We start from the raw sequence: 26043 nt of genomic DNA, 5'->3' as shown, positions 1-26043 counted from the left end.
CAAAGGTCAAAATGAAGTAGGCGCATCTTCATCATCATTATTTCAATTTAATGCATTTAATGGACAAAAGAAAACCACATTATTTCCTATATCTATATCTATCACAAATCCATTTACTCTCCCTTCCATTCCACCCTCTTATTCTGCTGCCACATCCTTTCAGCCTCCATGAAGTGCACCGCATGTTGCCTCGAATGTAGGATTACATGTGTTTTCATTCACCACATCGGGGGGTTCTTCAAACTTAGGCACAACCATTAGGACGTCATCTCTTCCTTAGTCCGGTGGTGTTCCATCTTTTTCTCACACACTTTCCGGATCATTGCAGCCTAGGTATTCACCCCTAGTCTCTCCCAAATATGGATTAGTTGGTATCACAATTTACCTCCATAGTATTCTCTAGTGGATCCTTTGGTCATTATGCTGTGTCTTGGCCGATGTTTGGAGAAGGCTTACGTGTCTTAATGCCTTCACCTCCATTGGTACCTTATGAAAACATTCATGTTTCAGTGCTTTTGCATCAATCGACACTCATTGGACACTCATAGTGTATTTCTACGTACGCACCTCTTTTCCCTCCTCCTTATTAGACACCACCACCACCACCACCACCACCATCTTATCCTCCACATCCATCTTACCCCACATTCTCGACACCTCATGGTTCTACCTCATCTTCTGCCAAGCATGCATTCAATGACAAGACTCATTTTAATGGGTCAAACTTTACAACTTGGTCGAACTTGATGAGACGTGCCCTTGACTCACAGAACCCATGGGATCTTATGCAAGGGTTGGAACCCCAACCCGATCCCGCACTTGTTCCATATGAGGTCGTTTGCTCATGGAAGGCTAGGCATGCCTCCGTCAAGCCGATGCAGGGCTTATTGCTTGAGTTTCATTCTCAGCTTTAGTATGTTGACTTAGTGTGAGAGCAATGGGCACACCTGATTGACCGCTATTCGACCCGTCGAATAAATCTTGATCATGAGCTTTAGAACTTCAAAATCTCTGACCGGGATGACTTGAAAGTCAAGTTGATTGAGTATCCGCGTCTCCTTGCCGAATTCTCCACTACAGGGACTTCTAAGTCCTTTGTCGATCAGGTCACATTGTTTCTTAACAAGCTACCGTGTAAATACTTCAATTTTGTGTAGCAAGTGGTTTCTCTTTTCAAATTTACCTACATTCTATGAATTTGAATGTCAGCTATTGTATTATGCATGGCCATTTGATCAGTTCCATATGAATAATCTCTCAAAGGGGGCTCTTGTTGCTCATTCTCAGAAGGGGCAACAAGGAAAGGATAAACCAAATCAAACTTCTAATCAAAATCAAGAAAGGGAATCACAAGGAAACTCCCAGTCTCAACTCAAAATGTTGGCCATCTTGACAACGAGTGTCGATTAGAGACAAGAGGCACAACACCAACCCAAGTCACAGACTTCTGCCCCTCCATTGGGCAACCCTCATCAGGGGAGACAGGGTGATGGCAAGGGGTAGTGGAAAGGTCAGACCCACACTTGTACCGGTCAGTCATCTCAATCGACAACGTTCTCAACTCCGGAAGGCTTGTCTGACTGGTCTAGAGGGGCCCACATCGTCTCTGTAGAGACATTCGATGCAAGTCTCATCCATATGTGTGAGTTTCTCTCCGATGAGATTGTTGTAGAGGTCCACTCGTCAGAGCTGAGCACATCAACACCTGTTTGGATTGTGGATAGTGAAGCTACAAATCACATGACTCCTATAGAGGATATCTTTCGTACCCGAGCCCTTGCAGTTGGGCGGATCCGTGTAGGAAATAACTTCTTGGTCAAGCTCTAGACTCAAGGTTGCATCAGTTTTGCCATGGACAAGGGTTGGGATCTGGCTTTGCTAGACAATGTATACTATGTTTCTAAGCTTAGGGTGAACTTGTTATCTCTTCAAGAGCTTTGGTGGTTGGGGCGAGCAATTTTCTTTACATCGACCACAATCTAGGTCCTTGACTCTAAGACTCGTTTAGTGATTGCTCTCGGTGAGGCATAGCCCAATGGCCTATACCACATGACCCATTTTCTTACCGAGCCGACAACCGAGGGCTCCATGTTCCATAGCTTCCAGGCATTAGCCACATCTCGGGAGCCTACGAACAATGAGCGTCCTTGGCATTTCCGCCTAGGGCATCTTGGCTATGACTCTCTTTGTGAGTTGTCTCGTTGTGAGATGATTGAGGGCCTTTCTCGCCTGAAGCTAGCTCGAGATGACTGTAGAGCATGTCAGCTCGGGAAGCAGCACCGTACTCCATTGCCTCAACAGTCTACATATAATGCTAAGGCGCCTCTTAGATTGATTCACGTTGCTCTTTGTAGGCCCATATCCATTGTTGCCTTGAACGGCGCGGTGTACTTATTTTTGATAGTGGATGACCATTGGAGATACATGTGCGTATACTTTCTCAAGCATAAGACTAATGCTTTCACATATTTCTATGCTTGGATGTTGTTGGTTTATAACCAGATGGGTCGCCGTGTTGGTTATATGAAAAGTGATAGCGGTGGTGAGTTCGTCTCCCACGAGTTTTTTGAGTTTCTATAGCAACATGGCATCTCTCACTAGTTCACATCTATCAACTCCCTCGCTCAGAATGGAGTCGTAGAGCATCGGAACCGGACAATCATGGAAATGGCATGCTCTATGTTGTTCACAACAGAGCTCCCTGAGTGCCTTTGGGTTGAGGTTGCTAACACTGCGGTGTACTTCCTCAAGCGGTCCCCGACTATGACCCTTCCTCAGAAGACCCTGCATAGGGCATTTCTTTGGCTCTCGGCATGCCATATTCCACTTCAGATCTTCGGGTGTCGTGTATATATACATACGCATGATGATAAACTAGGAGACTATGGGTTTGTTGTAGGGAAACTTATTTGGTTAATTTATACTAGGCCAGACTTAGCTTACTTAGTCAACATTCTTAGTCAGTATTTCACAGTACTGAGGATGTCACATTGGATTGCCTGTCTTCGTGTGTTGCATTATTTACGGTGTACTTATTCTTATGGCCTCACTTATGATTTTGGTTTAAGTTTGTAGCGGTATATTGATTCTAATTGGGCATGAGATTGTGATACTCGGTGTTCACATTGGGGCTATCTCTTCACCTTGGGATGACTCCCATTTCTTGGTCCAACCGTGAGTAAGAGACGATGGCGGATTTCATGGCCGAGGCTGCGTAATGGGCTCTCTTTGATGGTAGCACTGAGACCATCTACCTGAGGAGCTTATTGGCGGCGCTTCACTTCCCTTGTGACTCTTTCACTGTTGTCTACTGTAACAACCAAAGTGCCATTGCCCTTGTGGGCAATCCCATCATCACACCACGGATGCGGCATGTGGGAGTTCTCTTCCACTTTTCTAGATAGCAGATTGAGCTAGGTATTATCTGCCTAGAGTTTGTGCCTTTGTCAGACAATTTTGCAGACATTTTGACCAAAGCGGTTAACTAGCCGGCTCTTCAATACCTTTTATCCAGGATGGGGTTGGTTACACCCTTTCCTACTTCTTCAGATTGACGAGGAGAAGGTGCTTTCCTCTTGCTTTTCCTTCCAGTTTGAGAGAAGGCGGTTACTTCTCTTGATAGTGACAATGATGATACTTATAGTTTTTAGACATTTATTTAGTTTTTTGCATTGTACTTATAGACATTTATAACTTCATATGCACTGTCAGGATGACATGATTGTAAAAGGACACTTGGGTAAGTGAACAATTTCCTTGCGAGGCCATTGTTCAAGTGACACCGTGCATTGCATTTTGCGTGAGCATGACATCTTGCATCTCCCTTTGCATTACCTCATACATTGGCATTCTGTTCATGTAAACATGCATTTATGTGCATTTATCCCTTTTCGGTCTTTTGGAGTAGTCATCTCTAGATCCACCATATTCGTGGCATTGCACATGGCAGTCTCCAAGGTAGTTTCCCCTAGCTTGCTTGCTTTGCTTGTCTTGTTTGCTTCACATCTTTACTATATTTGTATCATCCACACCTTAGTCATTTTACTTTTTCATTGACATCCAGTAATGATAGGGATAATATGCTTGTTTTGGTGAAGGTCTTGGATCTGATAATCTCTTATCACTCTTGCATTTGGGGCACGGATAGTCAATAGGACGAAGATTGATTTGAAACCCTCACTTAATATTAAATCTATAAAAACTACAAAGCCCTCAAAAAAGAAAAAAGTCCAAAGCTGATTCCATCCACCTTCGTAGGTCTTGGTAGGCCATTGGGCAACCGATGTGACCCTTTGTCCGATGCCTTGGCCTCTTTGGGGTGATCGCTTGGGCTTCCTTGGTAAGGTAACCATTGGCTTTGTAGTCTTAGTAGGCTACTAGGTAGCCGACGCGCACCCTTTGTTTGATGCTTCTGTTGCTTTGGGGGGTGGGACACCTTGGGATAAAAGATAAGGAAAAAAAAGAGAGCTTGACTGGCCTACTTCTCGTGGCACCGTTGTTGGGCCTGAGAGGGGGTGTTTTATCTAAAAATGCATTAGCTTCACTTAAACAGTCCCAAAACATGCTTACTTATGGGAAAAGCCTTGTTTGTTTAAAAAGAAATGTATTCCTAGAGAGTATTTGTATCCCATAAGCACAAATCCACTTGGGAGGGCCCAAACTTTCTACAAATAGGTATGCTACCCTCCATTTAGCCTTAATCTCGTTTTTGGAGATTTTAGGTATTTCAGCTTGCTGCCCACACCTTGAACACGGAGGACATCGCAGTCCAAGCTGGCCATTGCTGTCTACAACAGTTTGGCGCTTGTTTCCAGCCTACCACACATTGTTCAGAGCTGATTAGTTTGGTGCTTGTTTCCAGCCTACCACACATTGTTTAGAGCTGATTTCAGCATGTTGATTGCTGCTATTGGTTTTCCTGCGTTTTTAGTCTTTCTCTCTCATGCAACATGTGTTTGTTGTTTTGTCTCTCTTGCAGCCAGCATTTTTAGTCTCTCTCTCTCTCTCTCTCTCTCTCTCCTCACCAACTTTTTTAGTATTTCTCTCTCCTAACACTTGGGCTAGATTGGATAGGATATACATCCGCCAAAGTGACTCTTTTCTTTGTGCAGTCATTGATATGCGGGTGGAAAGACAATATGTTTTGTCGGATCATTACCCTTTGGTCCTGGAAATGAGCCACAGACCTGTCATGCATTTAAGGCTCTCCTTGCTCATTTGCCTCTTTGGTTTAATCAATCTTTTTTATAGCAAAATCAGTTTTTGGAAGGTATTCAACAAGTGATAGCCTCTTTTAGCTCAAGGGTTCTATCCACAGGGATGGAAGCATGGGCGGTTTTTAGGGATAATGTGCGAGCGTTATCCCGACAATATGGTATTGAGCATACTCCCTCCTTTCGAGCTGAATTGCAGCATGCTGAATCCCGAGAATGGGGATTCCAATGATGACCTCCTCACATGCATTAAATGGTCACAGACTTGGGATCCGTCTCCGGTGGACGTCACATAGGCAGTGGAAGCGTCCCCGGATTTCGTAGTACACTAGGCATCTACAGATATAGTGTTCCTCTGTCTCTGGCTCGAGATGGCAGAGCTGACAGATTCGGTCTTCTGAGGGGAGGGGGTTGGCCCCGTATCTGCCCGTTTCGACCCGTAGTTGGTGTGAGGACGTGCGGATCTGTCTGATGGCACTTCTGACCCCGTGGGACAAGTGTGTGTCCATGTAGCTTGGGCGGGTGATGAAGCCATCTGGGGAGATGTGCAGGAAGTGCTCTCGGTAGAAAGCCTTCTTGGTTCCTAGTTCCGACGTGGGGGTCACCCATGTCCTGGCTGTCTGTTTGGATGATATCCATTTTGATGATGCGATTCACCTCCTCTCGGCTGAGCTCCAGAGAGAGAGAAAGAGGGAGGGAGGGAGGGAGGGAGGGAGGGAGGGAGGGAGGGAGGGAGAGAGAGAGAGAGAGAGAGAGAGAGAGAGAGAGAGAGAGAGAGAGAGAGAGAGAGAGAGAGACTCTGGATATGGCCTTTATCGACCCAACGGTGGTAGCCCTTGGTCCAGATTCTGATACAGAGGATCCAGAGGATATGGTTCCTTGTACAGAGGAGATTCCCCCTGGTCCTGACTTCCAGCCTGTGGGCAAACGCACCAAGCATACTTCGGAAGAGACAATGGATCATTAGGAATGTTCTTATGCTTAGGTTGCTTCTGATTCTGTGGATTCTCAGGATGTTAGCTGGGAGCATTTGTTGGAGTTTGCCAACACTCTGCTTGGTGATTATGTTCAACATAATCATGAAGCGTTTTCTGACTCTGGAACTGAAGATATTCTGGAAGCCACTGTGGACCCGAAAAATGTCTTACGCTCATTCTCAGTGTTTTATGAACGTGCTGTTATACTCTTCTTCACTGGTATGATCCCAGTGCTTTGCCATATTCGCCAATGGCTGTAAGGTCTACTACAAGGGGAGTGTGTTGAAGAGATTTTTGTTGGGCCCCGAGGCTTTTAGGAGGTGCTGTTGAAATTTGCGAAGAATTGTGCCGATCTGCTGTCTAAACTGCCATTGTTCTTTGATTGCCGTTTGATTCATGTTGTGCCATGGCGCCCAATGGCTGATTTTTAGCACCTGCTTTAACGTGAATGCCCGGTGTGGGTTGAAGTGAAAAACTGTCCGGCTGTCTATTGGCCACTGTTAAAGGATGCCATGGCCGTTGTGGGCACTGTTCTGGTCCCCGCGAGCCTAAGGGCCATGAATCGTAACCGTTTGTGTATGTTATGGGACACTGCTCGGAAAAGGCGTGCTTGGTTACATCTTAATTGCTCTGGCATGCATCCGTTGCACTTTCGTTTGAAATGGGGTAACTTTGCAGGGCATTGTTTCTCGTGTGGAAAATTGGGGCAGTTTATGGCCGAATGCCCAGTAAAGCAACCGACTTCAGATGCTGAGTATGTTTTGTTGCCCATGGAAGATATGGTGCTTGATGCTCCGTCGCAGGATGCAATCCAACCACCCAAAGTTTTGGATAAAGTTAAACAACATGTTTCGGGTTTGGATTCCCGTGGCAATGACTGGGTAGATGTACTACGTGCAAAAAAAGGTAAAAGGTTTGATGCTGGCATGGCGGATACTGTGCCTAATGCTTCACAAGATTCCTTGCGTACTTATTTGCGCAGGAAAGAAATGTTGTTTTCAGAGTACACTGCTCATGCAATGGTTTCTTCTGCTCCTCGGAATCAACCTACTAGGAAAATTCATATGGACGGTCCTAAGGGCCCACCTGCTAAGTTTGCTTTTGATGCTAGAGGTAACATGATTACCCCATGGGATCGTCGTTATCCCCGTTCCATCCCCAAGACAGTGGATATACCGTCTACCTCTGAAGTTGGCCGTCAGAACTCTTTTGCTGTGTTAGCTGATTTTTTGGATGAGGGAGTCCTTGACATTCTAGTAGAAAAGGTTAAATCGAGGCAAGTTTTGCCTCGTTCCTGATTTTCTTTTTTGAATACACATGAAGATAGCCACGTGGAATGTGCGAGGCATTTGTTCTCGCAATAAGCAACATGCCATGTGGACTATATTGCATGAGAATCAGTGGGATGTCTTGTGTGCTGATGAGCACAAGAGTCACGGTGAAGCAGGAAAAGTTGTGGATTGCCATGGGTTTCACTTGTTTTATGCAGGGACACATGCCAGACACTATTCTGGTGTGCTTATGATTGTACATGGGAAATATCAGCCTGTTCTTAAAAAAAATGATTAACATGGTCGTTTTGTGGTGATTGAAGTTTTATTTGAAGGAGAGATCTTATGGTTACTTGGCCTCTATGCTCCAAATGACCCTTTATCCCGCCGGGATCTTTGCAATACTTTGCAGACGTCTTTGTCACTTGGCAGACGGGGTTTTTTGATGGGGGATTTTAATATGTGTGTTGATTTTTCACAGTCCACATCAGAGCATTCGGTGATGGACGCTCGGGAAAGCCGTGTGTGGAATGCGTTTGCTCTTGCCGTACTTAAGCAAGATCTCTGGTCATGGCTACATCCTTCTTCTACAAGCTTTACTTTCCATTCTGCGCAGTATACAACTACATGGTCGCGGTTGGACCGCATGTACATCATGCAGGATGATGATTTTCTTTTTGAGATGTTGGAAATGAAAGTGTTGCTGCAATATGCCTTGTCGGACCATTTTCCTCTACAGCTTGAGATGCTTGCACAACCCATTGCACCTTTTAAGCAATTTCTGGATAGACTCCCTTTGCGTTTCAATTCGTCTTATTTGAAGCATTCAATCTTTCGGGGCTACATGCAGCAATTGATTGATAGATTTTTATTGGACTTCTTCTCTGAGGGCAATGCTTTTTTTGAACGATTGCTCTCTAATGTGCAGCGGGTTGCTCGACAGTATGGGATCCATCATGCCTCCCTTTGTCGGCGGCGTCGACAAGCAGCAGAGGAATTATTGGCTTTAGTTCGCTCTCTACTGGTGGAGACTCCAGATGATGTATTTCTGCTGCCATTGGCTATGCGTTTGGCTGATCTTATTAAAGAGTTTCAATTGGAATCTTATCAGTAGGCCAAATTGCAAAATTTGACTGAGAATTTGCAAGACAATGCTTGTCAGACTCATAAGTTCTTTCGAGCTCTCCATGGATCTCCTGCTCGAGAGAATATGACTAGACTCCAGGATGCAGAGAAGGTCAAATGGTCATTGATCCTCAGACTATTGTGAATATGTGTAGGAATTATTTTCTGGACCTTCTTGGTTCTACTCCTTCACCTTCAGACCAAATTACTCATGCCCGCTCAGTTTTCTATGATTTGGTCCGCAATCAGGTTCCACATGACATGCAAACTACTTTGGAGAATATTTGTGAGGTGGAGGTTATGGATCTTTTGTTACACTTGCCCAAGGATAAAAGTCCTGGTTGGGATCGTCTCACCAATGAATTCTTTGAGGCTTTTGCTACCCACTGGTGAAACCATTGATGGCTATGTTTCAGCAGGTTTGGGAAACGGGGTTCATGCCTTCCTCATGGAAAGAAGGACTTATCAAACTGCTTGCAAAAGTTCTGTCGCCGTCTATTCTGAAACATTGGCGACCAATTTCTTTGATGGGTTCTATGTATAAAATATTTTCCAAAGTAAAGGCGAATCGGCTCCATAAGCATCTTCCTGCCCTTTTGCATCCTCTTCAATATGGTTTCATTATGGGCCGAAACATTCTGCATAATGTCTTAAATGTACAAATGGCTATTGACTATGCAAGGCACTCCAATCAGGAGGTGGTATTGATTCAATTGGACTTGGAAAAGGCTTTTGATTACTTAAACTGGTCTTTCATTGCAGAACTTATGTCTACTATGGGCTTTGGTACTCGGATGTCTCATTTGATTTACACCATTAGTGTTGAGTCTTCTTCGCGAGTTATGCTGAATGGTGGTGTTACCGAGCCATTTGTCCTTGCACGCTCTGTGAGACAGGGTTGCCCTTTGAGTCCTCTCTTTTTTGCTCTTGCGACTCATCCGGTTCTTTTGATGTTATCTCATATGGTATCTTCTACTCAGTTGGCGGGATTCTCTCTTCCTTTTGGACAACACTTCATTAGTCAATCCTTGGCTGATGATAGCTTTATGATTTTGCGTGCGGACAAGGATAATCTTCTCAAAGCATTGGATGTTTGGACTCTTTTTGGTCATGCTTCCGGCCTTTGTATCAATGCTTTGAAATCAGCCATTCTCAGTTGCACGGAGTCAGATTTACAGCCACTGGACTGGTAGGGAATGGTTGTTCCCCGTGGTTCCATTGTCAGGCACCTTGGGTACCCGTTGGGTGTTGATGTTCGGCCGAAGCAACTACTTCAGTGGATTTCACAGAAACTCGCGGCTAAGTTTCTGTACTGGAAGTCGCAGGCTTGGCCCTTCCATGTTCGCCTCAAAGTGGCTCAGACAATTATGTTGCCGATGCTCATATATTTCTTGCCACTGCTGCCTTGGACTACTACTACATTGAATGCTCTGACTCAGTACATTCGTTTCATGTTATGGAAGAAGGACTCCTTGCATGCAGGCATTTCTTGGATTTCTTGGTCGCATGCATGTACCCCCAAATGCATGGGTGGTGGGGCTATTTTGGAGGCCGAAACTCATATGGTGGCATTATGTTGATCTCTTTTTTGTGCCATGTGCTTGGATTATCACCCGTGGGTCTTTATAGCTCGTTATTTTCTTGAGTATCACGGACTTGTGCATGGTAATACCCAAATTCAGAGCTCCTGGTGGCATGTTCTTAATGCAGACTTGCGGTTTTCTAGTCCTTCATCATCCCTGCTTGCTCATTTGGTCTGCTCCTGGAAATTGGTTCTCCAAAAGGCTCAGTGGCATCCAACGGAGGACCGCTCAGCTACTAACTCTTTCCAACTGCAATTGTTGGCAGCCTCGCGATTACTATCTTGGGAAGGTAAACATGAGCTCAGAACAAAATTTAATCGCATGGCACGTTTGGGCTTGACTTCAGTTGCAGATGCCACCCTTGCAAGCGGCAATGTGTTGATATCGTTTCGTACAGCCAGGAGGCTTTTCAGGATCCCTTGTGGATACCATGATTTATGGGATCAGCTTTTGATGTTGCTCCAAAGCAGACAATCCTTTCCTGCCCTTGCTTTGGATCGACCTTCGGAGGACTGGGGCCTTGCAGGCTGGCTGAATTTGGAAAAGGCCTCAGCTAACCAGGTGTATCATCTTCTGATTAAAGATCAGCAATGGCTGCTTACTAAAGCTAATACTGTATGGGGTTTGCGTAAACCTCGGTCATGGTGGAAGGTAACTATGATGGAGGGCTTGAACAAGACACCTTTCAAATGCAAGGTCTTTCTTTGGAGGGTGATGATTGGTGGTCTTCCTCTTGCTTCAGCCCTTTCCAAGCGTCGCATCTCCAACGGCAATTGTTTCTTTTGCACCACCACTGTGGAATCGACCCGTCATCAATTTATTTCTTGCCCTCTTGCTAAGAAAATCTGGTCACTCTTGTCAGCAGTTTGGAGAGCGCTGGTTGGCTTCTCCTTAAGCCCTTTTGACTGGGTTTTTGCACGACCCAAATACCCCACACCGGCTCAGTTGCATATGAAGATCTTGTTTCACTTTCTTAGATACTGGGGCTGTTGGCACAATTGGACCATTCAAAATGCTTTTCTTTTTGATTCAGCCTGTAATGTTCAAGGACATATTGCTAGGCTTAAAGGCCTTTTGCATTGGCAGATAGATCTCATTTGGCACTCTAACTTACTCCCTCGGGAGGACTTACTTCCCTGGCATATGGCAATTTCCTCTGTGCCTTTGCCATGACTTTTTGTAACCCTTTTGTCGTTTACTACTTCAGAGAGAGAGAGAGATTTTACACATGATGGCTTAGAGCCATCGTGTATCTTGTAATCATGTAAACTTGTACCTTTTTTTCGTAATTAATACAATTACCTTTTACGGAGGGAGAGAGAGAGAGAGAGAGAGAGAGAGAGAGAGAGAGAGAGAGAGAGAGAGAGAGAGAGAGAGAGAGAGAGAGAGAGAGAGAGAGAGAGAGAGAGAGAGAGAGAGAGAGAGAGAGAGAGAGAGAGAGAGAGAGAGAGAGAGAGAGAGAGAGAGAGAGAGAGAGAGAGAGAGAGAGAGAGAGAGAGAGAGAGAGAGAGAGAGAGAGAGAGAGAGAGAGAGAGAGAGAGAGAGAGAGAGAGAGAGAGAGAGAGATGTCGGACCCTAGCACCCCCGTGACCTAACCGGGCCTGCCGCCGAATCCTGCCGTTGACCACGCTCGTTGACGCTTGCCGTTTTCTGCTCGCGAACCATCGCCCTGTTGCCTCCTGGCCTGCGCCCCACTTTCCGTTGCCGCCTGGTATTGCGCCGCCGTCGTCTGTTGCACGCCAGGTCGCCTGGACCTGCGCCGTCGTGACCTGCACCCCGTTTCGTCGCCCGTCTGCTGCGCGTTGTTGGCGCCTGGCTCTGGTCACGACTGAGCCCACGAGGCAGTCCCGTTGCCTCTGCGCGCCTGCTGCACAACAGGTCGAGGCCTGGACTTGCGCCGTCGCGACCTGCACCCCGCTTTCTCATCCGTCTCCTGCGCGCTGTTGGCGCCTGGCTCTGGTCACGACTGAGCCCGTCAGGCAGTCCCCTCGCCTCTGCTCGCCTGTTGTACAACTGGTTGATTCGTCAGGCGGCGCCACTTCTCCTGAAATACGAGCTAAGGCAGCCGAGAGCGAGAGAGAGAGGATCGCCTAGACCTGCGCGCCGCCTGGAGACTTACCTGACGAGTGCCGCCTGACGACTTCTTCAGAGAAAAGACAGCAGTATGGCTAGCCTGGATATGGATTTTCTAGACCGGACGGTGGCAGCCCTTGGCCCTGATTCCGATACAGAGGAGCCGGAGGATATGGTGCCGTGCACGGAGGAGATGCCTCCGGGTTCTGAACTGCCGCCTGCGGGCAAACGCTCCAAGCATACTTCTGACGAGCCAATGGGTCCTCAGGAACGTTCCTATGTGCAGGTTGCCTCTGATCCTGTGGATTCGCAGGAGATTGACTGGGAGCATTTGCTGGACTTTGCCAATACTCTGCTTGGCGATTATGTCTAGCATAATAATGAAACTTTTTCTGACGCGGGAACTGATGATGTGCTGGAAGCCACGGTGGACCCGAAATCAGTCTTGCGGTCCTTCTCGTTGTTTTATGACCGTGCTGCTATACTTTTCTTCACTGGCAGGATCCCAGTTCTTTCCCATATTCGCCAGTGGATGCACCATTTATTGCAAGGGGAGTGTGTTGAGGAGATCTTCCTTGGACCTCGCGGCTTTTATGAGGTGCTGTTGAAATCGGAAACACATCGAGCTGAGCTCCTGTCCAAGTTGCCATTATTCTTTGATCGCCGCTTGGTACATGTTGTACCATGGCGCCCTATGGGCGACTTCCAGCGTCTGCTTCAACGAGAATGCCCGGTGTGGGTGGAAGTGGAAAATTGTCCGGCGGTCTATTGGCCATTGTTGAAGGATGCGATGGCAGTTGTGGGAACAGTGCTGGTTCCCCCAAGCCTCAGGGCTATGAATCGAAACCGTTTATGCATGTTATGGGACACGGCCAGGAAAAGGCCTGCGTGGCTTCGCCTCAATTGTTCTGGCATGCATCCTTTGCAATTTCGCTTGAAATGGGGCAACTTTGCAGGACACTAGGACACTGCTTTTCATGTGGTAAATTGGGGCATTTTATGGCCGAATGCCCTGAAAGGCAACCGTCTTCCGAAGATGCGCAGGTTATGCTGCCTAAGGATGACATGGTGCTTGATGCCCCGGCACAAGAGGCCCTTCAGCCACCTAATGTCGTGGATAAAGGCAAACAACAGGTCCTTGGTTTGGATTCCCGTAGCACTGATTGGATTGAGGCACGTAAAAAAAAAGGTAAAAAGTTCTGGCGGATCCTGGGCCTAATACTTCACAGGATTCTGTGCGCATGTATATGCGCAGGAAAGAAATGTTCACTTCACAGCCGGCTGCGCGTACTATGGCCCCGTCTGCCCCCCGTAATCAGTCTACAAGGAAAGCCTATACAGACGGCCCCAAGGGCCCACCTGCTAAGCTGGCGTTTGATACAAAAGGTAATGTGATTACACCCTGGGATCGGCGTTATCCCCGCCCCACTCCCAAGGCAGTGGATTTTCCTTCTACCTCTAAAGCAGGTCGCCAGAATTCGTTTGCAGTATTGGCTGATTTTCTGGATGAGAATGTCCTGGATGCTCTCGCGGAAAAGGTGAAATCGAGGCAACATGCGCCTCGTTCCTGACTTGCTTTTTTTTGAAGATATATGAAGATAGCCACGTGGAATGTGCGAGGCATTTGCTCTCGCCATAAGCAACATGCCATGTGGACTGTCTTGCATGAGAACCAGTGGGATGTATTGTGTGCAGTTGAGCACAAAAGTCACGGTGAAGCAGGAAAAGTTGTGGATTGTCATGGATTCCGTCTGTTTTATGCAGGGACACATGCTACGCACTATTCGGGCGTGCTGATGATTGTCCATGAGAAATACCAGCCTGTTCTTGTTAAAAATGACGTGCAGGGCCGCTTTCTGGTAATCGAAGTCTTATTTGAAGGAGAGATTTTATGGTTGCTGGGCCTCTATGCTCCGAATGATTCCGCATCCCGACGGGATCTTTGGTCGACTCTGCAGGGCTCCATGTCACTTGGCCGAAGGGGGTTTTTGATGGGAGATTTCAATATGTGTGTTGACTCTTCTCAGTCCACTTCAGGGCATTCGGTAATGGATACGCCGGAAAGCCGGGTGTGGAATTCCTTTGCTTTGCGCGTAGTTAAGCAAGATCTTTGGTCGTGGCTTCACCCTTCTTTTTCAAGGTTTACTTTTCATTCCGCACAATATGCAACTACTTGGTCGCGGTTGGACCGAATGTATATCATGCAGGGGGATGATTTTCTTCCCGAGATGCTGGAAATGAAGGTCTTACAGCAATATGCTTTGTCGGACCATTTCCCTCTCCAGCTTGAGATGCGGGCACAACCTATTGCACCTTTTATGCAGTTGCTGGATAGGCTCCCTTTACGTTTCAACTCCTCTTATTTGAAGCATCCAATTTTTCAGGGCTATATGCAGCAATTGATTGAGAGGTTCTTATTGGACTTCACCTTTGAGGGCTTGGCTTCATTTGCACGGCTGCTCTCTAATGTGCAGCGGGTTGCTCGGCAGTATGGGATTCATCATGCCTCTCTTTGTCGGCGACGTCGACATGCAGCAGAGGACTTACTGGCTTTGGTCCGTTCCTTGCTCGTGGATTCCCCAGATGATGATTTTCTGCTGTCACTGGAAAGGCGTTTGGCCCATCTTATTCAAGTGTTTCAGTTGAAATCTTATCAGCAGGCCAAGTTGCATAACTTCACTGACACATTGCAAGATAGTGCCTGCCAGTCTCATAAGTTCTTTCGCGCTTTGCATGCTTCTCCGGCTCGGGAAAATATGACTAGACTCCAGGATTCGGAAGGTCGGATGGTCACGGATCCGCAGACCATTGTCAATATGCGCAGAAATTATTTTATGGAACTTCTTGGTTCTTCTCCCTTGCCTTCTAGCTAGGTTACGCATGCCCGCTCGGTCTTCTATCATCTGGTCCGCCAGCAGGTTCCACTTGATATGCAAGCCACTTTGGAGGCGGATATTTGCGAGGAGGAGGTTATGGATGTTTTGTTGCACCTGCCTAAGGATAAAAGTCCTGGTTGGGATGGTCTCACTAATGAATTCTTTGAGAACTCGGCCACGCAGTTGGTGAAGCCATTGGCGGTCATGTTTCAGCAGGTTTGGGAAACAGGGGTCATGCCTTCCTCATGGAAAGAAGGCCTTATCAAACTGATTCCCAAGGTCCCTTCGCCGTCAATGCTGCAACACTGGAGACCAATTTCTTTGATGGGCTCGATGTATAAAATCTTCTCCAAAGTGCTGGCGAATCGGCTTCACAAGCACCTTCCAGCTATTGTGCATCCTCTCCAATATGGTTTCATTAAGGGCCGCAACATTCTGCATAATATCTTAAATGTGCAAATGGCTATTGACTATGCGCGGCACTCCAGTCAGGAAGTGGTATTGATTCAATTGGACTTGGAAAAGGCGTTTGACTATGTGGACTGGTCTTTCATTGCAGATCTCATGTCTGCTATGGGCTTTGGTACTCGGATGTCCCGATTGATCTACACCATTAGTGCTCCGGCTTCTTCAAGAGTTATGCTCAATGGTGGGGTTACAGAGCCATTTGTCCTTGCACGCTCGGTTAGACAGGGTTGCCCTTTGAGTCCTCTCTTCTTTGCCCTGGCGACTCACCCGGTCCTTTCAATGTTATCCTCAATGGCGGCTTCTGCTCAGCTGGCAGGATTGTCTCTTCCTTTGGGGCAGCACTTCATTAGCCAATCTTTGGCTGATGACACCTTTATGATTTTGCGGGCGGACAGGGACAACATTCGAAAGGCATTAGATGTTTGGACGCTCTTTGGTCAGGCCTCTGGTCTTCGCATCAATGCCTTTAAGTCAGCCATTGTCAGTTGCACGGAGCCTGATTTACAGTCATTAGGCTGGCAGGGCCAGGTGGTTTCCCGTGGCTCCATTGTCAGGCATCTTGGATACCCATTGGGGGTGGATGTACGGCCAAAGGACCTACTGGAGTGGATTTCACAAAAACTGGCGGCGAAGTTTATGTATTGGAAGTCGCAAGCGTGGCCATTCCATGTCCGCCTCAAAGTGGCTCAGACAATTATGCTACCAATGCTAACGTATTTCCTGCCATTGCTGCCGTGGACGCCTACTACTTTGAAGGCTCTCACTCATCCCATTCGTTTCATGCTATGGAAGAAGGATTCACTGCAGGCAGGCATTTCGTGGATTTCATGGTCACATACATGTACCCCTAAACGCATGGGCGGTGGAGCTATTTTGGATGCAGAAACTCATATGCTGGCTCTTCGTTGGTCTCTTTTTCGTGCCATGTGTGTGGATCATCACCCGTGGACCATCATAGCCCGTTATTTTCTTGAGGACAGCGGGCTACGCCATGGTAACACACGACTTCAGGCCTCCTGGTGGCATGTCCTTAATGCTGACTCTCGATTTTCCAGTCCCTCTTCCTCTTTGTTACTGCACTTGGTCGGCTCTTGGAAAGTGGTGCTCCAAAAGGCCCGTTGGCATCCAGTGGGGAACCGCTTGCAGACTAACTCCTTTCAGCTGGAATTGTTTGGGAAGACAAACATCAGCTCAGACCGAGATTTAACCGCATGGCCCGTTTAGGTGTGACTTCGATTGCGGATGCTACCCTTACCACTCGCAATGTCCTCGCATCGTTTCGGACTACTAGGAGACTTTTCAGGATCCCGCGCGGATACCGTGGTTTATGGGGAAAGCTTTTGTCGGAGCTTCAGGGTAGGCAACCCTTTCCTGCCCTGGCTGTGGATCGTCCTTGGCAGGACTGGGACCTTGCAGGCCGGTTGAGTCTGGAAAAGGCCTCTACTAATCAGGTGTATCATCTTCTCATTCAAGATCACCAATGGCTGGGTGTGAAAGCTAATACTGTTTGGGGACTGCGGAAATCGCTGTCATGGTGGCAGGCAACGCTGATGGAGGGCTGGCTGAATAAGGCACCTTTCAAATGCAAGGTCTTTCTTTGGCGGGTAATGATTGGTGGTCTTCCTCTTGCCTCGGCCCTTTCCAAGCGTCGAATCTCCAATGGCAATTGTTTCTTCTGCACCACTACTACGGAATCGGCCCGACATTGTTTTCTTTCTTGCCCGGTCGCCAAGAATATCTGGTCACTCTTGTCGCAAATCTGGCGCGCAGTGGTGGGGTCCTCACTAACTCCTTTCGATTGGGTTTTTGTGCGCCCAAAGTACCCCACACTGCCACAGTTACATATGAAGATCTTATTTCACTTTTTCAGATACTGGGGATGCTGGCACATTTGGACCACACGCAATGCTTTTCTCTTTGATTCGGCCTCTAATGTACCGAGACATATTGCCAGGCTTAAAGGGCTCTTGCATTGGCAGCTAGATCTCATCCGGCACTCCGACTTGCTCCCTCGGGAGGATTTGCATCCGTGGCATATGGCAATTGCCTCTGGGTCGTTGCCATGATTGGTGTAACCTTTTTAATGCATTAGTACGGGGATTTCTCACACGTTGGCCTAGGGCCCTCGTGTCTCTTGTAATCATGTAATCATGTAATCTTGTACCTTTTTTCCGTAATTAATACAATTACCTTTTACGAAAAAGAGAGAGAGAGAGAGAGAGAGAGAGAGAGAGAGAGAGAGAGAGAGAGAGAGAGGTCTCTTCGGAGACATCTGATAAAATTGGAACGATACAGAGAAGATTAGCATGGCCCCTGCGCAAGGATGACACGCATAGAGAGAGAGAGAGAGAGAAAGTTATATTAACGTCTTCTAAAGACCAAAACTGGCCTATGAGACAAACTGTGATACAACTGATGAGATCCAGCTATCCAACAATAAAAGTGCTGAATGAAAAGCTAAAAACTGGAAACTGAAAATACGGTGCTGTGAGTGTGATAAGTGTCGTGTATGTGTATGTGCGTATGTAGCTCTGGTACTCCAGATAATGGCTACAAAAGGGGAACAAATGTCGGTTGTGATAGGGGAACAACTGTCGGCTGTGATAAAGTGGTGCGATGTGTATATGTAACAGATGCAGGGAGATATACTATCCTGGGATGTAGTAGCAGTCGTCGAAGTTGCTAATAGCAGGTGATCCCTCCTGGATGCATGATGTGGTACATCGGCGGTGGAGAAAGAGCAAACTGGAGATCTGAGATCCAATGTGTCGAGTGTCGTCGGATCTCAGTCTGCTGTCGATGTAGATCAAGAATCCTCCGGATCTCCTGTCGGTGTGGCTGTGGGGTCCGAAACCCACGGATCCTCGTGCGGCGTCGGGTACGCTGGTCCTTAGCCTGCTGTAGTGTGAGCCCGGAGGTCTGGCTGGAGGCTGGTACAGTAGCTACAGAGAGAGAGAGAGAGAGAGAAGCGCCGTTCTGTATAACACGGGCGCCAAGCGTTTAGGCAGAGGCAGTGGGTCATTTATCCTTAGCTAATAGCGAGTCTCACTTCTACCGTCTTCTTTGGGTTCAAGCTTCGTCTCTTCTTCTCGGTACCAAGATCTTATAGCAGGTTAATTTGCATATGGTCTTGTAGGACCCGTCCTTTAAACGATAGCAGGCAGCAACTACTTCACTGCGCTCACTGTGATGTGCTCATTGGTTACTATACAGGATTTTGTAAAACACAGGCGAGCCCAGACTGCTCATTTGACAGTAAGTTTGATGCCCGCCATCTCTAGGAATGCCTAACCTCTCCTCCGAGCTCGGCTGCACACAAACTAGCAACAGAGACAAGACGGAAGAAAAGCAATATAATGGAGAGTGAGTACACAAGCAATAGGCTATTACTAAATTTAAGTTGTCGATCAGGATGAATGACAGGTCGTTTTCGCTACAAGCTGAGGGAATGCTTGGTTGGCTGTATAACTGCTCTGCGATTGTATTTCGCCTCCAATCTCATGTAACCCCTATGGATTTTCTTTCGAAATCCTCTCATTCCTTAGCAACCAGATATCTTGCATCACTATTTTAGAGCTTCTAGAGAGAGAGAGAGAGAGAAAGAGAGAGAGAGAGAGAGAGATATTAACGTCTACATAAGCCCAATGTGGCCTATGAGACAAAATCCAGAGTACATTCATGTCTAATGTCATCTCATCAGTAAGGTAAAGATAACATTACAAATAAGTGGGTGGCCTATGAAATAATACTGAAAATAACTATATGATGGAATTATACTAGGGTTGAACCATGTGTAGTGTTATTCCATCGATAGAAAAGAAAAGGAAAGGAAAGGAGAACCAGATCTGATAGAACCATGTACAAAAGTGTGGTGGGGACTATGGGCTGTAGCTGATCTCAAGATCTGTACATGATCTCAGCTATGATGCAGTCCCTAGCTGCTTCACTGATATGCCTAGCGGTGAGTCTTCGGTGTCTTGTGATAATGGCTCCAATCCGACTGTAGTGTGGCCTCCGCGGACGTGGTCCTGGTAGATGGGGTCGTCGTGGTCGACGAAGGGAAGTGGCTCTATCCAATGTGATACCACGGTGTGGCCTGTAAGGTGTCTGGTGGGGTGGCTTTGTCTCTGCTAGGTTAGTAGTGTCAGTAGGGTCGGCTCTGTAGAAGAAGTTTGTCACTGCTCTCTATGTGTGTCCCTCTGGGTGAGCTGGCCTCCTGTCTTGCAGTAGTGCAGTTCGGCGCCTCTCGATCTCCAGGAGGAAAAGACCTAGGCATCTCTAGTCCTCGTACTACATGACGTGACGACGGGGTCCAAATCCATCATGGAAGAGATAGTGGTACCATCCTTGTATGTCATAGTATACTGTGCATCTGCATATGTAGTGCTCCTCCGTCTCAGGCTCTCAACCACAGAGCTGGCAAGTCCTATCCTCTGCTAGGGTATTTGTTCATCTGCCTGTCTCCATCTGAAGCCTATGTGAGGAGGTGCGAATCTGTCCGACAGCAACCCGTACGCTATGGGAGAGATGAGTATCCATATATGCTAGCCGAATAGTGAAACCATCATCAAAGAGACACAAGAAATGACTCTTGTAGAACTCCATCCTCGATCCTAGAGGGAGTGGTGGATGGATCCATGTCCTTGCTGTCTCAATCCTCAAGATATCAGTTCTGATCACCTGGTTCAACTCTGATCGGCTGAGAGAAAGTGTAGGGCAGTCAAGGCTATAATCCAAAGGTGGAAGACAGTCAATATCCAAACCATGTAGGCTCATCCAAATAGTCATCTGTGAAAACCAACAGTTCTTCTCGCCTCCAGCTGCTAGTTGTCTAAATGAGGTTAGTGTCAATCTAGAGTATCTATGGTGTGGAAGTTCCCATAGTCTGTGCCAAAAGGTCACTGCCCTGAAGAGTGCCTCCGTAACTATAGGTGTTCCCCCTAGTTGTGCTATGACAATGGGTTGTGGGGTGGAGGGCTTACTCCTAATCATGCATGCTATCATCATGATCAATGGCCTTTCCACGCTATCCCAACCATCATAATAATCCCTCTCTATTCCAATCTCATCAGTGAGTGGACTAAGATGCCTATGGTACAAGCTGCAACCCCATACCTCTGCTCCATATAGTAATGTAGTTGTGACTAGGTTGTCCAACAACCAGAGTTTGGTGCGGGGCTCTTGGAACTGTATGTGAGCACATTGACTCTCGAGTGCCCCTAGTACTGCATATCCACGTGCCAGACGTGCCTCTGATGCTCCTCTCAATGAAAAACGTGGGCCAGAGAAGGTGACTCCCAAATAGACCTATTCCCTCACATGCTCTAGTATCTCTCCCCCAAATGTGAATTGGTACATAGATCTAGTCACCCATGCTGCTGAAGTATTGAAAACCATGGTTTTGGTCTTCCCAAGGTTCCTTGTGAGGTCTTTATCTCTACAAAAGATGTGCAAAGCATCTAGATGGCACTGCAATCCCTCCGGTGAATTTCAAATGAGAACAATATCGTCTGCATAAAGTAATATCGGTATCAGCACCCCTGCCAGGCTGGCTCCAGCTCCTCCTCCTCGGTCTATGTAATCAGACACTTCATCTATGTATAGACCAAACAATGTGGGTGAAAGTGGACATCCTTGTTTCACTTCTGTGGTACTGTCAATGCTCTCTGATAGCCCCCCAGGTGCTCGTACATTACCTTTCACTGCCTCATACAATGCATAGACACCCCATCATATATCCATCTGGTACTCCAATGTCCTGTAATCTCTGCATGATGCGTGTACGAGGCACTGTATTAAAAGCTTTGCGAAAGTCTACAAAGCAACAATAAATCCTCTTGTCTCGGGTTCGACCCTCCTCAATAATGGCTCTAAGTGTGAGAATATGGTCCAGCGTGGTATATCCTCGTCTAAAACTTGCATGTCCTTGTGCTCTCTTGCCTTGCATTTCAGCCCACTCACTGAGTTCATGCTTGAATATAGATCCATATATCTTGGCCAAAGTATGACCGATCATGATAGTCCTGTAGTTTCTAGGAATCAAGGGATCACCACTTTTAAATAGTGGAATTGTAGTATTGTCTGACCAACTCATAGGGAAACCTTCACATACTACTCTATTGAACATATGTGCGAATATGGGTGCTAATATGTCACAAGCATGTGAGAAATGTTTTGCTACTAGTCCATCCTCATCCTGTGCCCTCCCATTTCGTAATCTATAAATTGCACCCCAAACCATTTTCCACGTGAAGAAAGACCACTGTGTTGGTCTACAAGCTTGTGGGGGTTGCACAGGTGGCTGTCTTGGCAGGTCATACAGCTGTCTCCCATAGTCAAGCCATGCATCTGGTGATGTAATCTGTATGAGGGGGTGTCTTTCATGGAACATCTTCCATGCGCTTTTGCTATCCCGCCCCAAAAATAGCTGATATATCTCTGCTTTTGCTTTCGTTAAGTAGTCTCGTTTATTCTTCCGCACAAGGCGTTTGAAGAACGCCTTTGCCTTTGCTTGGCGATGTGTTTGAGTGCCTAGCTCCACTTCCCTCTATAGGCGAGCTTGTGTGACTCTACACTCATCATCATACCAGCTATTTTGGGGAGCAGTAGATCGTGTGGGTCTACATCGGGGCAAGGTGTGTGGGAATGCATACATGGCTGATCCATGTATGGCCTCTCCTAAATCCCTTGTACATTCTTCCAACTATCTACTCAAGTCCAATGTATGTAAATTGATCTGCAGAGAAGGACTGTAGATGTGTGAGGTGTCTTCTGTAAAGTAGTACGTGGGATGTTTAGGGAGGCTTGGTGTTTCATGTTTCATATGTACACAAGAGAGCATGATTGTCAAAATAGCATGATCTGGTGCTATGGCAATTGGTCTCTCAGATATCTTAAAGTTTTGGATGTCTGGTATCAATGTTGGTGAGCCTATCAAGTAGTTGACAATACTTGCCTCTCCTTTGTGATTGCAACATGTCAAATTGTAAGATCTTGGCCGTTGTGGAAGACCATTAAAGATGGCTAGTCTATGTGCACTTCCCGAAGTCAATAGGTGTGTTCCATAGGTACTCACTTCTTGATCTTGGGTTCTCCTGCGTAGGCCTATTTCATCTGTGTCGATCTCTTTGAACATGGCATTATCATGCATATAAAAGTCACTCTGTCTATCTCGGGTGGGTGCATTGAAATCTCCTACTAATATGTAAACGCCCCGAACAACGTAGTATGCTTAACAATTATGATATTCGCTTGTTTTCGAGATTTAATATAAAAGAGAATGAACACTTAAAGCTGAAAATGAAAATTACTCACAAAATTACAGCCATGAAAATGTAAAAGTAATGGAGACAAGATTGAGGGTTGAAGATGGGCAACCCCCCCCGAAGGAATGTATTTCTGCTCAACCCAAGTCCCTTAGGGAAGAGCTCAGTTACAATCAACCTGAGAGTGAGAAGAAGTAATTCTCACTCTCACAAGATCATGCAAAGATGTACAAACACACATGCATTATCTATTATGCAATGATAAGAACTGATTTCTTTACAATATGAGAGAAGAAAAAGGGAAATTCAGCCTTTCTCCATCGTTGATCAGCAGTACATGGATAGGGCTTACTTCTTGTAGCTAAAATGGAAGAAAGAGCTCGAGAAGGAGGTGCTGTAATGAATTTACAGGCTTGCTGTCTTGTAAAAAAAACAGTGATAGAAGAGGGAATATGGAGGAATTTGATAATGGAGAAGTGGGGGATGATGATGGGGATGGATGGGGCCAGTTTCTGGCTATCTGTGGGTGCTGTACATGAGTTTACAGCAAAGAAAAATGATGATGAATGAAGAAAAACGAGCTCTTATTTATAGGAGAGGGGAGAGCTAGTACAAAAGGGGAAAGTGGAGTAGCACAAGACAAGTGTCCAGCCACATGTCATGAGATGTGACAAGTGGTGGGACACTTGGAAACTTGTGTGACAAGTGTCTTGACACTTGTCTCTTCTCTATGGCCTTCCTTTTTGGGTTGAATACTGTCAAGAATAGAAACAACCAAATTTAGTAAGCACAGTCAGAGTACAGAACTTACTATTTTTAGAATGACATCCCTATTTTTTAGGACTAGCATTTTTAGCCTAATTCGAGGCTCCTAAATTTTAGGGACCTCCTAAAATTTAGGGATCTCCTAAAATTTAGGGACCCCCCCAATATGGGTGTCATATGAAAGCTTTTTCCGTGTACATCGCAAAAATGGTATCCGAATCTTCATGTGACTTTCTTATGCAAAGAAATGTGCATTTCAAGCTTTCAGCCCACACATGCACATTATACAAGCTTTTCATGATCATGCCATCTTGTTGATTGTAACTGTTTGTTCTGGTGGATCTAGCCCACACTTCAAGGCATCAATCCTTTCTGTGTGCGAGTCTAACCCTGATATGCGTGAGTTCTAGTCACAGGCGCCCAATCGGGTCATATAGGTGGAAGTGTGAACTATCTTTTCTCTAACCCACCGCGTGGGTCCACCATAACCTGTGACCACTCATCAGTGGCCAGCTCCAATGCACTTTTCTTTATATCTAATTAGTGTAAAGAAAATAAATTTAATAAATCATTATATAGACAAATTAATGAAAAAGGATACAAATTCTGTTTCTATAGAAGGATACAAATTCTGTTTCTATAGAGTTGTGACATAATAATATGTCCCCAATGCTAGCATATCTCATGATATCCTCATAAAGTACATCAAAGGGTGATCCATCTCGTGTGGCATAGGTAGAATTTGCAGGAGGAAAGTAGCATATTGCGATGAATATATCCTGTGGTCTTCCTGCATGTATCCTAATCCATAAATATCGTGCATCATCATCTCTTTTCATTACTTGCACTATCCCTTTGAGGTCTTCCCGGTATAGTATGGCCACACCGCCAGAACCCCTAGTGCTTTCTGGTTTTCTAGCTGCTGGACGAAATGCACTTTCCCACCTGTATCCCCACACGTTTGGTAGTCGGCTGCCTTTACATTGTTGTGTTTCTTTGTACATTGCTGTATCTATGTTTCGGAAGCTATGTTCAAAGTAACCAGCATCCAAGTGTAGGGCTCCATTACAATTCCATATTGACATCCGAAGTGTCTCATAGGCCTCATACCGTCATGAAGTCCTTTTGTTAGTGATGATGACTTGTCCATCCGTATATACAGCCCACTTTCCCTTTTTGGGAGCCTCCAATACCTTGGGCATGTGTTCTTTGCGATGCACTATTTATGTTGGGGTTAAGGTCCTCATCCAAATAAATCTTCTCACCCTTGAGGATTCTCTTGGAGAGGAAGACCTTTTTTTTATCTATGCTTTGGCGGCGAAGAATTAGAGCCTTGGACTTAGATTTCTCCTTCCCCACTCCCCAAGCACTGACGATAGGTACGTTAGAAGCCCCAATTTTGTCAACAAGTATCTTAGCATCTTCCTGTGGGCTGCTCTTCTCCTCCCATCCTACTACTCGTACATGTAAAACCCTAGACCGTCTCCTAGGCTCTTTTGCAAGGTAGCATTCATTACTTACGTTTTCTTCAGTGATGTTCCCTTATTCTTTTTTACTACCTCAAGCCAGGGGCTGGATTTTTCTATCTGCTTCTGTGTTGTCTGAAACCTGCATGTCCTTGTGCTCTCTTGCCTTGCATTTCCGCTCACTCACTGAGTTCATACTCTAATATAGATCCATATATCTTGGCCAAAGTATGACTAATCATGATCGTCCTATAGTTGCTAGGAATCAAGGGATCACCACTTTTAAATAGCGGAATTGTAGTATTGTCTGACCAACTCATAGGGAAACCTTCACATACTACTCTATTGAACATATGTGCTAATATGGATGCTAATATGTCACAAGCATGTGAGAAATGTTTTGCTACTAGTCCATCCTCATCCTGTGCCCTCCCATTTTGTAATCTATAAATTGCACCCCTAACCATTTTCCATGTGAAGAAAGACCACTGTGTTGGTCTACAAGCTTGTGGGGGTTGCACAGGTGGCTGTCTTGGCAGGTCATACAGCTGTCTCCCATAGTCAAGCCATGCATCTTGTGATGTAATCTGTATGAGGGGGTGTCTTTCATAGAACATCTTCCATGCGCTTTTGCTATCCCGCCCCAAAAATAGCTGATATATCTCTGCTTCTACTTTCGTTAAGTAGTCTCGTTTATTCTTCCGCACAAGGCGTTTGAAGAACGCCTTTGCCTTTGCTTGGCGATGTGTCTGAGTGCCTAGCTCCACTTCCCTTTATAGGCGAGCTCGTGTGCACTTCCCAAAGTCAATAGGTGTGTTCCATAGGTACTCACTTCTTGATCTTGGGTTCTCCTGCGTAGGCCTATTTCATCTATGTCGATCGCTTTGAACATGGCATTATCATGCATATAAAAGTCACTCTGTCTATCTCGGGTGCGTGCATTGAAATCTCCTACTAATAA

General features: G+C 46.1%; 1 protein-coding gene and 1 non-coding gene across 4 annotated transcripts in view; both read left to right on the top strand.

Annotated features, from left to right (window-relative positions):
- SOS1 (sodium proton exchanger, putative (NHX7) (SOS1)) overlaps positions 1–26043 on the top strand; it is a 214738-nt gene that overhangs the window by 66459 nt on the left and 122236 nt on the right. The gene's annotated exons all lie outside the window — the stretch shown is intronic.
- LOC148022174 (U6 spliceosomal RNA) lies at positions 17843–17945 on the top strand. The gene has a single exon (XR_015694513.1). It is a non-coding gene; the product is annotated as a U6 spliceosomal RNA (small nuclear RNA).

This window comes from Lygodium microphyllum, chromosome 17 (genome assembly GCF_053477565.2).
Source record: "Lygodium microphyllum isolate KBCC chromosome 17, Lygodium_microphyllum_v1.1.10, whole genome shotgun sequence".
NCBI lineage: Eukaryota > Viridiplantae > Streptophyta > Polypodiopsida > Schizaeales > Lygodiaceae > Lygodium > Lygodium microphyllum.
Note: the sequence above shows the minus strand (reverse complement) of the source record. Positions and strands in the feature narration are given on the sequence as shown.